The sequence below is a fragment of the Desmodus rotundus genome, chromosome 6 (assembly GCF_022682495.2).
Source record: "Desmodus rotundus isolate HL8 chromosome 6, HLdesRot8A.1, whole genome shotgun sequence".
NCBI classification, from domain to species: domain Eukaryota; kingdom Metazoa; phylum Chordata; class Mammalia; order Chiroptera; family Phyllostomidae; genus Desmodus; species Desmodus rotundus.
Window position 1 is genome coordinate 64,313,517 of NC_071392.1, and position 16,417 is coordinate 64,329,933.

Below are 16,417 nucleotides of genomic sequence, written 5' to 3' on the forward strand. Positions count from 1 at the left end.
CTTATCCAAAGGATCTCCTGTCTCTTCTCTACAGATTGGTACTTTAAGTCCCATAGAATACACTCCCGCTGTCTTAATCCATTTTGCCTTCCCCCTCCAACTGATCACATAAAAGAGTAGGTGGGAGCTGTGAACAGCAGTATATCTGCTGGAAGGGAGAAACCACCAACAAAGGAAGCACCAATGGAAAAAGGTGAAGGAGTAAGTGGAAGCCACACTAACCTACACCCAGGACCAATCTGGAAATACAACTAAAAGGTAGGGAAATTACCCAGAACAAACAACTGAACAATAGCGAGAGAGAAGCCTCAAAACCTCGGACAGACAGAAGAACCAGCATTAACACAACCTGTCCACACCTGCACAACAGAATACCAGACGTGGTAGACGGAGTGACCCTCAGTTAACCAGCTGGATGGAAGAACCCACCGAGGAAAGACCCCAAAACAATCAAAACCCAAAGACATCCAGAGAGCCAACATAAGTGACAGCCCAAGACCAGCGAGCTCAGGAGACCAAGGAGACTGCACCACTGAATCTCACAGGTCTCCTACCATAGAAGTTCACACCAGAAACCCAGGGAGGCAGAACAGTCAATTTAAAAAGCACAGGCTAAAAAGAAGAGTCTCAGAAACACTGGGAAGGCAAAGAAACAATCTCCAAGTGAAATGAAAGGAAAGGAGGAGCCTCGGAAAGAATGCTAAATGAAATAGAGGCAAGTCAACTATCAGATATTCAGTTCAAAGCAATGGTTTTCAGGAAGCTCAATGAGCTCACAGAGAAATACCAAAAAATACAGGGAAACTACAATGAACTCACTGCAAACTGTATCAACATGAAAAAGGAAATAAAAACTATCAACAAGGGCCAAAAGGAAATGAAGAATACAATTTCTGAACTGAAGAACACAGTAGAAGGAATCAAAACCAGGCTAGATGAGGCAGAGGATTGATTCAGTGAGCTGGATGACAAGGTAGAAAAAGGCACCCAGAAAGAGCAAGAAAAGGAAAAGAAGCTCAGAAAGAATGAAGAGGGGTTAAGGGTAATGCAGGACAACACAAAACATAATAATATCCATATAATAGGGATACCAGAAGGAGAAGAACAGCAAGTGATAGAAAACTTTTTTGAAAAAGTAATGATGGAAAACTTCCCTAATTTGATGAGACAAACAAAAGTCACACAAATCCAGGAAACACAGAGAGTCCCAAGCAAGAGGAACCCAAAGAGGCCCACTTCAAGACACATCATAATTAAAATGGCAAAATTCCAAGACAAAGAGAGGATCGTAAAGGTAGCAAGGGAGAAACAGAAAGTAACATATAGGGGAGCCCCGATAAGACTAGCAGCTGACTTGTCAGTGGAAATGCTCCAAGCCAGAAGGGAATGGCAAGGAATGTTCCAAGTAATGAAAAACAAAGGCCTACAACTGAGACTACACTATCCAACAAGGTTCTCAATTAAAATGGAAGGCCAAATAGGGAGCTTCCCAGACAAAAGAAGCCTCAAAGAATATACATCCTCCAAACCGGCTCTTCAAGAGATGCTAAAGGGTATGCTTTAAGAAAAGGGAAAAAAAAAGAGTGTGAGAGAGAGGAACACAGACACAAAAAAAGTGGCAATGCATAAGTACCTATCAATAATAACCTTAAATGTAAATGGATTAAATGCTCCAATCAAAAGACATAAGGCAGCTGTATGGATAAGAAAGGATGACCCACACATATGCTGCCTACAAGAGACCCACTTCAGAACAAAAGACCTACACAAACTGAAAGTGAAGGGCTGGAAACAAATATTCCAAGCACATGGACAGGAAAATAAAAGGCAGGGAAGCAATACTCATATCAGACAAAATAGACTTCAAAAAAAGAGCCATAAAAAGAGACCCAGAAGGTCACTTCATAACACTGAATGGAAGACTCCATCAAGAAGACATAAACATTGTAAATATATATGGACCCAACATAGGAGCACCCAAATACATAAAGAAATCTTGGGAGGACTTCAAGAAAGTTATTGACAGCAACACAATTCTAGTAGGGGATTTCAACACCCCACTGTCAAAAATGGATAGATCTTCCAAACAAAATATCAACAAAGATATTGTGGCATTGAACAAGGCCCTAGATCAAATGGACTTAACTGATATATATAGAGAGAGCCTTTCATCCCAAAGAAGCAAAATACACATTCTTTTCAAATGCACATGGAACATTTTCAAACATAGACCCATGATAGGACACAAAACAAGCCTCAACAAATTCAAGAAAATTGAAATCATATCAAGCATTTTCTCCAACCACAAGGGACTAGAAACCAACCTCAAGGAAAAAACTGGAAAACACTCAAACTCATGGAGATTGAATAGCATGCTATTAAACAATGAATGGGTGAAGAATGAGATTAAGGAAGAAATCAAAAAGTTTCTGGAAACAAATGAAACCGAATTCAGAACAATCCAAAAGTTACGGGACACAGTGAAGTCTGTTCATAGCGATACAGGCCTACTTAAAAGAAAATAGAAACATTTCAAAGAAACAACCTAACCCTGCACCTACAAGAGCTCGAGGAACAACAACAACGACAGCCAAGAGCAAGTAGAAGGAAGGAAATAACCAAGATCAGAGCAGAATTAAATGACATAGAGACTAAAAGCACAATTCTAAGGATCAATAAATCCAGGAGCTGGTTCTTTGAAAAGATAAATAAAATCGACAAGCCTTTAGGCAGGCTTGTCAAGAAAAAGGGAGAGAGGACCCAAATAAACACAATCAAAAATGAAAGAGGAAAGAATACAACTGATACCACAGAAATACAAAGGATTGTAAGAAATTACTATGAAGAAGTATATGACAACAAATTTGAAAACCTAGGTGAAATGGACAAATTTGTAGAAAAATATAATCTTCCAAAACTGAATGAAGAAGAAGAAGAAAGCCTGAATAGACCAATAACAGCTGATATAATTGAAGCAGTAATCTGAAAACACCTGACACACAAAAGCCCTGGACCAGATAGTTTCAGAGGAGAAGTTTACAAAGCATTTAAGGAAGAGCTATCCCCTATCCTTCACAGAGTATTCCAAAAAATCCAAGAAGATGGAAGACTCCCAAACTCTTCTTATGAAGCCAATGTCATCCTAATCCTTTCCAGATGAAGACATAACAAAGAAAGAAAACTTCAGGCCAATATTGCTGATGAACATAGACGCTGAAACCCTGAACAAAATATTGGCAAACTGCATCCAGCAATACGTTAAAAAGATCATACACCATGAATAAGTGGGATTCATCCTCGGGATGCAAGGATGGTATAATATTTGCAAATCAATAAATGTAATACGTCCCCTAAACAAAACTAAAGAGAAAAATCACATGATTATAGCAATAGATGCAGAAAAAGCATTTGATAAGGTACAGCACACGTTTATTTTAAAAACACTCAGCAGGTGAGAATAGAGGGAGCATTTCTCAACCTAATAAAGACCATATAAGAGAGACGTACGGTCAGCATCATAGTCAATGGGCAAAAACTTAGAAGTTTCCCACTGAGATCAGGAAGAACACAAGGATGTCCGCTTACACCACTCCTATTCAACATAGTATTGGAAAACCTAACCACAGCAATCAGACAAGAAAAAGAAATAAAAAGCATCCACATTGGAAAGGAGGAAGCAAAACTGTCATTGTTTGCAGATGACATGATAGTGTACATGGAAAATCGTATGGACTCCACCAAAAAACTTCTTGACCTAATAAATGAATTTGGCAAAACAGTGGGATAAAAAGTCAATATTCAGAAATCAAAAGCATTTTTGTACAGCAACAATGAAATATCAGAAACAGGAATCAGGAAAAAAAATCGCATTTGATAGAGCCAAAAGAAAAATCAAGTACCTATGAATAAACTTAACCAAGGATGTAAAAGACCTGTACTCAGAAAACTACACAACACTGAGGAAATTAATTAAGGAAGACACAAACAAAAGGAAGTATGTACCATGCTCATGGGTTGGAATAATTAACATCATCAAAAGTCCAAACTACCCAAAGCAATTTATAGATTCAATGCAATCCCTATTAAAGTACCAATGGCGTATTTCACATATATAGAACAAATATTTCAGAAATTTATATGGAACCATAAATGACCCTGAACAGCTGCAGCAATTTTGAGAAAGAAGATCAAAGTAGATGGGATCACAATACCTGCCATGAAACTATATTACAAGGCCACTCTAATCAAAACAGCCTGGTACTGGTATAAAAACAGACACATAGACCAATGGAACAGAATAGAGAGCCCAGAAATAAACCCAAGTCTCTGTGGTCAATTAATATTTGATAAAGGGAGCAGAAGCATAAAATGAAGTAAAAATAGCCTCTTCAACAAATGGTGTGGGGAGATCTGGACAGCTACATGCAAAAAAATGAAACTTGATCACCAACTTATACCCTACACAAAAATAGATTCAAGGTGGATAAAGGACAAGTATAAATTGTGACACCATAAAGGTCTTACAGAAAAACATACCCAGGAAAATCTCAGACATTCCATGCAGCAATATATTCACAATATGTCCCCTAGAATAAGGGACATAAAGGAAGGAATAAATAAATGGGACCCCATCAAATTAAAAAGCTTCCACACAGCTAAAGAAAACAGTATTAAAACAAAAAGAGAACCAACTATATGGGAAAACATACTTGCCAATGATACCTCAAACAAGAATTTGATCTCCAAAATATATGAAGAATTTACATGACTCCACTCTAGCAAGACAAACAACACAATTAAAAAATGGGCAAAGGACTTGAACAGACACTTCATCACGGAGGATATACAGAGAGCCCCAAGACATATGAAAAGATGCTCAGCATCACTAACCATCAGAGATACAAATTAAAACCACAGTGACATACTACTTAACACTGGTGAGAATAGCCGTCATAAATCATCAAACACCAAGTGTTGAGGATGTGGCGAAAACGGAACCCTAGTGCACTGTTGGAGGGATTGCAGACTGGTGTAGCCACTGTGGAAAATAGTATGAAATTTTCTCAGAAAACTAAAAATGGAACTGCCTTTTGACCCAGCAATTCCACTGCTGGGATTATATCCTAAGAACCCTGAAACACCAATCCAAAAGAACCTATACACCCCAATGTTCATAACAGCAAAATTTGCAATAGCCAAGTGCTGGAAGCAGCCTAAGTGCCCATCTGTAAATGAATGGATCAAAAAACTGTGGTACATTTACACAATGGAATTCTATGCAGCAGAAAGAAAGAAGGAGCTCCCACCCTTTGCGACAGCATGGATGGAACTGGAGAGCATTGTGCTAAGTGAAATAAGCCAGGCGGTGAAAGACAAATACCATATGATCTCACCTTTAACTGGAACCTAATCTACAAAATGAACAAGTAAGCAAAATATAATCAGAGACTTTGAAATTAAGAATAACAGTAACCAGCCGGGACGGGGGAGGGTATAATGGGGGATAGGGGGAAGGGTTTTCAGGAACAACTGTAAAGGACACATGGACAGAACCAAGTGGGGTGGAAGCAAGGGAGAGATGTGGGGATGGCTGGGGTGGTGGGGAGTGGTGGGAGGTAAATGAGGACAACTCTAATTGGACAACCATAACATAATTTAAAAAAAAAAGAAAGAAACACCCATTATCCGGCACTTCCCATTTCCCCCTTCCCCAACCTATTGGAAACCACCAATCTACTTTCTGACTGTGGATTTTATTCTGGAAATGTCATATAAATGGAATCATGAAACATATGTCCTTTTGTGAGACTGGCTTCTTTAGGTTTGCACAATGTTTTCAAGGTCCATCCTTGTTGGGGCATGTGTCAGTGTTCCGTTCCTCTCTATTGTTGAATGTCATTCTGTTGTATGGATGTGCTACATTTTATTATCCATTAATCATTTGATGGTGATTTGGGTTGTTTCGTTTTTCTGGCCTATGAATAATACTGCCGTGAACATCTCTAGACACGTTTTTGTGAGGATGTACTTTTCAGTTCTCTTGGAAATCTTGTGGTAACTCTATGTTTAACTTTTTGAAGAAATGTCAAACTTTTCCAGACTGGCATCATGACTAAAACCTGTCAAAGAAAACCAGAGCTGGACAGTGGTTAGAGCTTGAAACACAAATTTTATTCAGAACAATTGCAATAGGGAAAAAGAGACCTCTGTATAGAACTTGGCTCAGTTTTGGTACAAGAAAACGTGGGGATGTATAGCCAAGAAGCAGGTTGGGAGTAGAGGAGCAGGGACTCAACAGATGGAAAACTACTAAGAGGGTAAGGCAATTTTTTTTGCTAAACTTACCTGACAGTATTTTTGCCGAAGGCAGGCCAGGTGATCAGCTATTACTTGGTCAGATATTGAGGTTAATCAAATAGTAAGGTTTAGGGATTCTGGCTAAGCTTACTTAACAAAATTCTTGCTAAAATTGGGTGATGAAAATGTGGACAGGCAAGTCTAAAAGTCAAGGCCCAGTTGGATTCAGAAGATCCTGATTAAAGTCTAGACAAAGAGAGACTCTTTGTAGGACCCATTACAGGTAATTCAGGAATTACCTTTCCAGTGTTTTTCCTCAACTGTATTAGCAAGGAGGCTGCAATAAATTCTTTTAAATTCCCTTAAATTGTACACAGTGACATTTCGTTTAGCATCCAACAGATACTTATTGACATAGTGTTGGGTGATAGCTGTTTTCTTGAAACTCGTGAAGCTACTTTATTTTCAGTTTCATGCTTATAAATTATTTTTTTTGGTTTGTTTTAGGTCTGTATAAAAACATTTGCACATCTGATAATTTAGGCCTCTTTGATATTCTCATTTATGCTATAAAGAGTAAAAAGGCAATATCATATATTACTGTAGGGTTCATAGTTAAGGACATGTGTCTCATTTAAGTAAATTACTATTCTCGCCATAAATGTGCATTGTAAGCTTAATGAATATCTATTTCTTTTTTTCATTTTTCACTATTTTTCTCTTTCATAAAAAGAATTTTCTTTCTATGCTTCAGGGTGGTGGAGGCTCTGATGCAGTATTAAATTGTTTTATTACTATTATTACTTTATCCCACTTACTGAAACTATCCCACTTGTTAGATTTTTTATAGATTAACCAGCAACGGTCAAGAATGATTTTAACTTTCTCACAAACTGTTTAATTCTATGTTTTTTCTACTTTACTACCACCCATTTGCAGTATGTCATATATCTTCAATTAATGAAAATTGAATTTCATTTTGAGAATTTAGCAATACTCCTGAAAATAATTGACTGTCTTAGGAATCCCGAGTTGTCACTCAATTAAAAGAATGAAGGCATCCTCTAAATGACTTAAGTAGAGGTTCCTGACCTTCACCAAGGTTAGTTGCAGCCTCTTTTGTGGAATTAGTAACTAAAGTGTGCCAGCTTTCTTTGTAGTGATTATAATTGCTTGGGTTACACTAATATTCATGGTACATGCCTCTCACCTGTGTGGTGTTCGTTTTCTGTTTCTTTGACTAATGTACCATTTTGCCTTTCATTTTGGTATGGGGAACCACGATTTTAGGGGATATAAAGCAGAGAGCAGCTGGGGGAAGAACAAATACTCAGAACCCCGTGCCAGGATTAACATAATAACGCAGATTCTGAAAAGGGATTTTTTGAGACAGGTTAAAAGGAAACACCAAGTAGAAATGCAGCCTGTTTTGCCCTGGCATGTGATGCTGATCAAGGAGGTACTTGTCTTCACTCTGTGACATTTCATTCTCTGGTTGCCAGCTGCTTCAAGTCAGCTGCTTAGACACAGCTAAAGTAAAGACAAGAAAATTGTCACTATATATTCTATGTTTGAAAATCTGCCATTAACTTCTAAAGCTTAGAATGTTGTTGAGGAAAGCAAAAAACTTAGAGATCCAAAAGGAAAGTAGCGTATTTTTTGTGCCTCTGCAGAATTATTTTTCACAGGTTGTGCCTTGCCTCTTTGGCTAATTTTTAGAAGAAAAGGAGAAACATTTTTCATTTTCACTCTTCAGTGTGAGTAGATATAATTGGATTTTATTAAGTACATTGTAAAAATGAATGGGCATACAGTATTTTACATTTCATAGATTTAGAATTTGCAGGAATAAGAAGGTGGCCATCCTACCGTCGCAATTACCATCCTTCTGAGTAGGAGCCTTATGTGTAATTCAACTCTAATGTGCTACAAACTTCCCCATTTCAGATCCTAAACTTGATATCTATTAATAGAGAATATTACCCCTTTTTGTGTCCTTTTGGTTTATTATAATTACTGAAAGACACTCTTAATTTGTTCCTTTTATGGATTCTTAGGGTGCTCATTGAGAGACACAAGTACTTAAGGGCATTGGCATGAATCCTCCTAGTGCATGTAGGAGTACAGTTTGGTTCATGGGTTACCAGGGTGCTCCTCCTGAACTGTGTCCCAGGTCCTACTATAGCTTTTAGGATCTTGCCTTCTAGGCAGTGCTTCTCAAGTTTCTTTATTAGAAGTCCTGGAGACAGATATGGGATAAGATGCAGAATCTTATCCCATATCTGAAACAGAATCCCCTTGAAGTCCTTTTACATTATATTAACTTCACATCTCGCCTTGCAATATATCCATGATTTTTTAAATATCAAAGTATTTAGTTATCATTTTGTCCTGGCCAATGTTGCTCAGTTGGTTGCAGCATCGTCCTGTAAACCGAAAAGCTGGGGATTTGATTCCCAGTCAGAGTGCATGCCTCCCTAGGTGGCTGTTTCAGTCCTTGTCAGGGTGTGTAAGGGAAGGCAACAAAGCAATGTTCTCTCTCACATCAGTGTTTCTCCTCCTCTTTCACCCTCCCTTCCCCTCTCTCTAAAATCAATAAGCATGTTTTTGTGTGAGGATAAAAAATTTAATTATCATTTAATAAAGTAAAATTGATGCTCTAGGAAGGTATGGCATGTTTGAATTGGGACTTCCTGATTTATGTGCATCTCAGTTTGGAGAATCCTGGCCTAAGTGTGACTTTAGGGAAAAATATTTTACCTAATAGTCCTTTATTTGAAGGGCACCTGGTAGATACCAGGTATTTTCAGAGCATATGCTGGTAGAATTTGTATAATTGCTAGATTATTTCAGCTGTCTTCTCACTCTTAGTGCTATGAAAAGAGGTCAGACTGAAAGTGTAGCCGTCTGAGTTTTTAGGCCTGGTTCACTATCAACTTGCGACATTGGAAAAATTACTTAACATCTTCAGGCCTGTTTTCTTATCCATAAAATGAGGGGTGAACTATTAGAGATAAAGCAGCAGTTTCCAAAGAGTTTTTGTGTGTGTTGTGAATTATTATTTGCTAAAGGTATTCTAAGGGTAGATGCCAGAGGCTAGGAGGAGGGGTAAATAAGGAGTTGTGGTTCAGAGTTTCAGTTTTGCAAGATGAAAAGCTCTGGATATTGGTTGCACAACAGTGCGAACATACTTAAGACTACCAAACTGTACACTTAAAAATGGTTAAGAAGATAAATTTTTAAGTGTATTTTACCACAGTTGAAAACAATATTTTAAGGGCCTCACCCTTAAATAAACGTGAATTGTGTGTTATACTCCCCTTCTGCAGTCATAGTGCATGTAGTGTGTAGAAGCTTTTGAGACATCCTGCACCAAAATATCTGCTTAACTTTAACCCAGTATTTTGCAGATTGCCTCTCTCTCAACTAAATAAACATATCTTAGTATCCCATGGAATTTATGTTTGCAGGAGCCCCATATAGGAAGTAGTGATTTGAGGTCTTTTGCAGCTCAAATATGTTCTCATTCTTCAAAGACACCATTATTTGCCCTGTGCCAAATTAAGATGTAGACAGCCTGATTGACAAAGATTAATTCTGGGTTTTTCAACCTTTCCCACATCATGGCATGCATAGAAAGTAGTAGTATCTGAATGGCATGGTAAGGTAAACAGAGGAGGTGGCTCAGGGCTGGGAGCTCAGTAACTTAATCAGTAAAACAGTTGGGAAAAGATCGGGTACAGATCTGTAAAAGGTTGTCACTGAACAAACTTTGTGCAATGTCTAGTTCTTCAGATGGTATGTTCATCCTGAGAAAGAGGCACCAGAGGCAGAACATACAAAAGTTTGTCCATTTGCTTTTTCTTGGTAGTAGTTATCTACTTCAGATAAACCAGAAACTGTCTTGACTAGCTGTGGTTATATTACTGGTCTTTAGACCTAACTGAAAATCTCCCTTGGTGTGACAGTGAGGGATGAGAGTTTTCCAGTAGGATAGTACTCTTTCATTTCTTATTTAATACACTTAAGTGATTAATTCAACAGCCTCTAATTTTTATTTTTTAAAGTATATTCTATTGATTATGCTTATGCTGCTATAGCTCTCTTATTTTTTTTTTCCTTTGCCCCCCTCTGCCTAGTACTATTCCCTTTCCCTCCAGCAGTTTCTCCCCTTAGTTCATGTCCATGGGTCATGCATTTAAGTTCTTTGGCTTCTCCCTTTCCTATCTTATTCTTAACATCCCCCTGTCTATTTTGTTCCTACCAATTACGCTACTTGGTCCCTGCACCATTTCCCCTTTTTTCTCCCTTGCCCCTCCAGGCTGATAACCCTCTAAATGATCCCCATACCTATGATTCTGTTCCTGTTCTGGTTGTTTGCTTAGTTTGTTTTTGTTTTTGTTTTTTAGATTCAGTTGTTGATAGTTGTGAGTTTGTTGTCATTTTAATGTTCATAATTTAGATCTTCTTCTTAAATAAGTCCCTTTAACATTTCATTTAATAATGGTTTGGTGATGACGAATTCCTTTAGCTTTACCTTGACTGGGAAGCACTTTGTCTGACTTTCCATTCTAAACGATAGTGTTGCTGGATAGAGTAATCTTGGTTATAAGTCCTTACTTTTCATCACTTTGAAGACTTCTTGCCAGTCTTTTCTTACCTGCAGACTTTCTTTTGAGAAATCAACTGACAATCTTATGGGAATGCCTTTGTAGGTAACTCTCTGCTTTTCTTTTGCTGCTTGTAAGATTCTCTCTTTATTTTTAATCCTTGGCATTTTAATTATGATATGTCTTGGTGTGGTACAACTTAATTGGTATTCTGTGTGTTTCCTAGACTTGTATGTCTATTTTGTTCACAATATTAGGGAAGTTTTCTTTCATTATTTTTTCAAATAGATTTCCAATTTCTTACTCTTTGTCTCCTCCTTCTGGCATCCCTGTGATGCCAATGTTGGGTTTCTTGAAGTTGGTCCATAGGCTGCTTATGCTATCATCATTTATTTGGATTCTTTTCTTCTTGTTCTGATTTGTTGTTTTTTGCTGCCTTATGTTCCAAATTATTGATATAATGTTCAGCTTCATCCACTCTACTGTTTCCCGTTAAATTGTTCTTTATTTTAATGAACAAGTCCTTCATTTCTGACTGGATCTTTTTTTGTGCTCTGAGGTCCTCACTAAGTTCCTTGAGCATCCTTATAACCAGTGTTTTGAACTCTGCATCTGATAGGTTGCTTGTCTCCATTTCGTTTAGCTCTTTTTCTGGAGTTTTTATATGGTCTTTCATGTGGGCCATGTTTCTTTGTCTTCTCGTTTTGGCAGCCTCCCTGTGTTTGTTTCTATGTATTAGGTAGAGCTGCTTTGACTCTGTGTTTTGGTAGTATAGCCTAATGTATTAGGTGTCCTGTAGGGTCCAGTGGAACAGCCACCCCTATCACCCAAGCTGGGTATTTGAGGTGTGCCCTTTGTGTGGGCTGAGTACACCCTCCTCTTGTAGTTGAGCCTTGGTTTCTGTTGACATATCAGTGGAGGGATTTACCCAGGCCAGTCAGCTGCAAGGACTGGCTGGGATCACTAACCACCGACCTCCACCCTCTGTGGATCAATTGTGCAGGGTCAGGGTGGTGGTGCTCCAAAGTGGTCTGTAGCTGTCCATTGGAAGAACTGGCCCTGGGGTTTCCTGGATGGTGCAGGCCAAGGTCATCACCCACCTGTGTTTTGCCTGGGGTACCATTCCTGAGTTATAAAGCAATCTGAGGAGGGTGCCTCTTGTGCTGGGCTTGGAGATTCCCAGGCAATGCCAAGCTGTGAAACTAATGTAGCTGCTGCTAGTGCCTGGCCTGCAGCTTGTTTCCACTTCTGTTTGATAGGATTTAGGAAGTTGTGAAGCCTGAGCCAAGACCAGCCATTCATATGGAAAAGCAGTTTGGGTGGGTCTATAAGCTGGGTGGGTAGAGTCTTTGGGGATCTCCAAATAGCCTCTTATTTTTAAAGTAACAGCAAATGTACTAATGTCATAAGTAGAATAGTTCTTATTTAATGGAATAAAAACATTTTTTTAAACCTCACATTTTTTAGAGGACTAATTATATTCCTCTAAGGAAAAGCATATTCATATTAATGCATTCTTAAAAGAAATATGGTATAGATCAGTGAGTGAAAGTAATGCTTTTCACCGTTCAAGCCTCTTATTGAAGTCATCCTCAGCCCTCTCCCTCCCCTCAGTTAGTGTCATACTCTAATACTATGTCTTCTGAATGGCTTACTTAAAGATTCTAGATTGAATGAAAAAACAAGAAAATATGTTGGGTTTGAAAACGACGTGTGTCAGCCCTGGCCGGGTTGTATAGTTGGTTAGAGTGTTGTCCCAATACACCAAGGTTGCTGGTTTGATCTCCAGTCAGGGCATATACAAGAAGCAACCAATGAATGCAGAAATAAGGGGAACATCTTTCTTTCCCTCTCTTTTTCTCTCAAAATACTAAATAAAAGAAAAAGAAAAAGAAAAAAAAATGTCCTATGTCATTGTTCAGTTAGTGGTTCTATTCAGCTCGCCTAGAAATGGAGACTCGACATGATCCACTTAAATAGATGGTTTGGTTTCAGAAACGCCACGTCCTCTCAGATTATCTTTTGTACTTATTATTAATTTTCCCTTAAAATGACTCTTATTTTTGCCTTTTTCACTCTTTATGATTTTCTCTAAGAATCCTATTGGAGAGAGTTAAGGTTTTAAAACTAAACATGAAACTGCATCCTTGTTTAGTAGCAGGGGTCACTGAGAAATTCCATTGACACCTTCTTTTGGGCTTTTGAGGTAGAAGTGTAATTACTGTATTTTCATGGAGTTTAATTTTTCACTTCTTGGCATCTGGCCAGGCAGAGCTAATTCTTTCTAAGAGAACAATGCAGGTGGACAGAGGCCAGAAATGGGAGAGAGATGTCACCACTACAACTGGCAGGAAGTCAAGGGTGTCAGCTCAAGTCCAAAGACCAAAGAGGTGCTCAGGCAGCCATTGCAAAAGGGAGTATGACAAAGAAAGAGAGACGATAGTAATTCAAAATCTCAGGCTTACTATTCTTAGAAGTATATGCAGGCTGTGCTGGAAACTATCAGGTAGCATTGAGTCTGAGCTTTATCCCCCCATTTTAAATATTTTATTTTTTAATTACCATTGACATTCAGTATTATTTTATATTATTTTCAGCTATACAGCATAATGGTTAGATAATAGTATAATTTATAAAGTGATTACCTGATATTTCACCTACCTGGTACTACACTTAGTTGACCTTCAGTCTTTGAGGTAAAGGACTGAAAAAGGGGTAGGATTTTAAACAAGTTACTGGAATGAGACCTTGGAAAAAAAGCAGGAGAAACTCAGTAATAAAAAGTGGAAGAGGCCTGGCTGGTGTGAATCAGTTGGAGTGTGGTTCCATAAGCCCAAGGGTCACGGGTTCAATTCCCGGTTAGGGTACATGCCTGGGTTGTGGGTTCAGTGTCCAGTTGGTGCGCGTATGAGGCAACCAATTGATGTTCCTCTCTAGCATTGATGTTTCTCTCCCTCTTTCTCACCCTTCCTTCCTGTCTCTCTAAAAAATCAGTAAGCATGTCCTCGGGTGTGAATAATAAAAAAAAAAGGGGGGGGAAGTCAACAGGTTTTTAATCATATTCCATATTCCTAAGTGTCCACACAATCTAATGCTGTGTAGCATTTTGGTAAGTCTGGATTTTTTTAATGGAAAGCTAGGATGTATTAAGTGAAAATGCAAATTGCAGTGTATTATATAATGTAGTTTTGGGGGAAAATGTACTATCTCAGTGAGAGGAACCTTGGGATGTGGTAATTAGAACTCTGTTAAGATGAATGAATGGTACAGATGCCTTAGACATACTTTATGGGGTCAGATAAGTTGTTTGCTGTTTTTCTTTTTAATCCTCAGCGAGGACATTTTTTCATTGCTGAGAGAGAGAGAGAGAGAGCAAGATAGATAGATAGATAGATAGATATCGACTGGTTGTCTTCTGGTACATGCTCTGACTGGGGACTGAACCTGCAACCTGGGTATGTGCCCTGACCAGGAATCAAACTTACAACCTTTCAGTCCATGGGATGAACCTCCAACCAAGGGAGCCACACCAGCCAGAGCTTTGCTATTTGTTTTTAATTCTTCTGTCCCCCTGGGAATGTCCACATCACTAAATAATAAGTGCCTTAAGTGACCAAATGCTGCTGGTACTCCTGAAGAGAGGCAGCATATTGTGGAGACCAGTGCATTAAGTGGTTAGGGGCACAAACTCCTAATCTGGACTGCCTGGGTTTAGATCCTGCTTCTACCACTGACTACTTGGTATGACTTTAAGTCACTTGACTTCTCTGTGCCTGTTTCACCATCTGTAAAATGGGGACAATAGTAGTACTTACTTCATGTGGTAGTTATGAGGATAAAATGAGCTAATATTTGTAAAATATGTAGAACAGTGTCTCTGCCATACTAAGTTCTCTACAAATGTTTGTTAAGCAAATAAACAAAAAACATACTTTCACAGGTTTCAGGAGTTAGTCAGGAGCTAACCTCAGAGTTTTCTTTACATCTCATGTAAATGTTATTATCCTAGGACATTAAATTTGTTTTAGAAGTATTGTTTTAAGCACTATAGAAAAATATTGTTAAAATTCCTGTCAGTAGGTCTTAGCATTGGATTTTTGATCTTAATCTTTCTGAAATTAAGAAAGAAATCACATTAGTTATTTTAAAGTGGCTGGCCTATGCATTTGTATTTGTATTCTGTGGTATAGTATGTACTAGATATTGTTACATAATTTTTTATATACAGTTAATCTTGTATCTAGTTTGGACGGCTCGTCTTTTATCCCTCACGGGTGGTGCTTTGATAGTTAGGGTAAGTAATCTATAACAAGACTGTTTTCTGGCTTTTCCCAACCCCTCCTATCATGAGCTAGTCTGATAGAAGATAAGGCATTTTATATTGTTAACCAGGCCTGATTGGTATTGTTTTGGCCAAAAATTCATTTAGTTTTTTCTGTAGGATGGCTCCAGTAGTGCTTAATTATCTTTAACTTCATTTGAAACGATTTTGTTAGATTGTATTATGGCAGCTGTCATAATCAGCATGCATTTAAAAAAAAACCCAACAAAGTTGGTGAATTTTTGTGTAGCTATTTTAATATTGAAGATGGAGAAAATAAGCAACATTTCAGTGTATTATGCTTTATTATTTCAAGAAAGGTGGACTTCCAGTCAAGATGGAGGCATAGGTAGACACAGCTTGTCTCCTTGCAAAACCACAGCAAAAATTACAACTAGAGTACAAAACAAATATCACTCAGAATAACCAGAAAATTGGGCTGTGTGGAAGTCAGACAACCATAGAATTAAAGATGTCACATTTATCCAGATGATTAGGAGGGGCAGAGATATGGAGATGCATGGAGAGGCATGTAGACCTGGAGACGTGGAACAGGCAGTCTCACACCCATGCATAGTAGACAAAAATTGGGAGGGACACCTTGGGAGTGAGGGAATCCCAGACCCACACTAGACCACCAAGCCCAGGGCTCTAGTGCCAGGAAGATAAGTCCCTATAAGTTCTGGCTGTAAAAACCAGTTGGGGTTGGAAAGGCAGAAGAAACTGTGGGATTCTCAGGATTCTCTTCTTAAAGAGCCTGTAAGGGACTTAGGACTTATGCAGACTCACTCCCTTTAGGCTTCACCATTAGGGCAGCAACTGGAAGGGCATCAGTGGTATATGGGGAAAAATTGAAGTATCTGACATCCGGGCGAGTCCTGGGGGACAGTTTGTAACTGGACAAAATTCCAGAGGCCAGGCAGAAGCATTGTCTCCCTTTTGAGTCCTACCCCCATACCCTCCACCCCCACCTAGAGCCACAAAGCAGTGACACTATGTCAGAGGCTCCATCAACCTGGTTCACACAGGTTGCCCCATCCTGGCAATTACCTAAGGTTCCATCCTATCCATTTTACCAGTGTGCTTTTCTACAATAGGCCATGTTACTAAGACAGGGAGTCAAAGCAGCTCTACCTAATATATGGAAACAAACACAGGGAGGCTGCCAAAATGAGGAGACAAAGAAATA

General features: G+C 38.6%; 1 protein-coding gene across 8 annotated transcripts in view; it reads left to right on the forward strand.

The window, feature by feature from the left end:
• ST7 (suppression of tumorigenicity 7) overlaps positions 1 to 16,417 on the forward strand; it is a 323,508-nt gene that overhangs the window by 118,551 nt on the left and 188,540 nt on the right. The window lies entirely within an intron of this gene.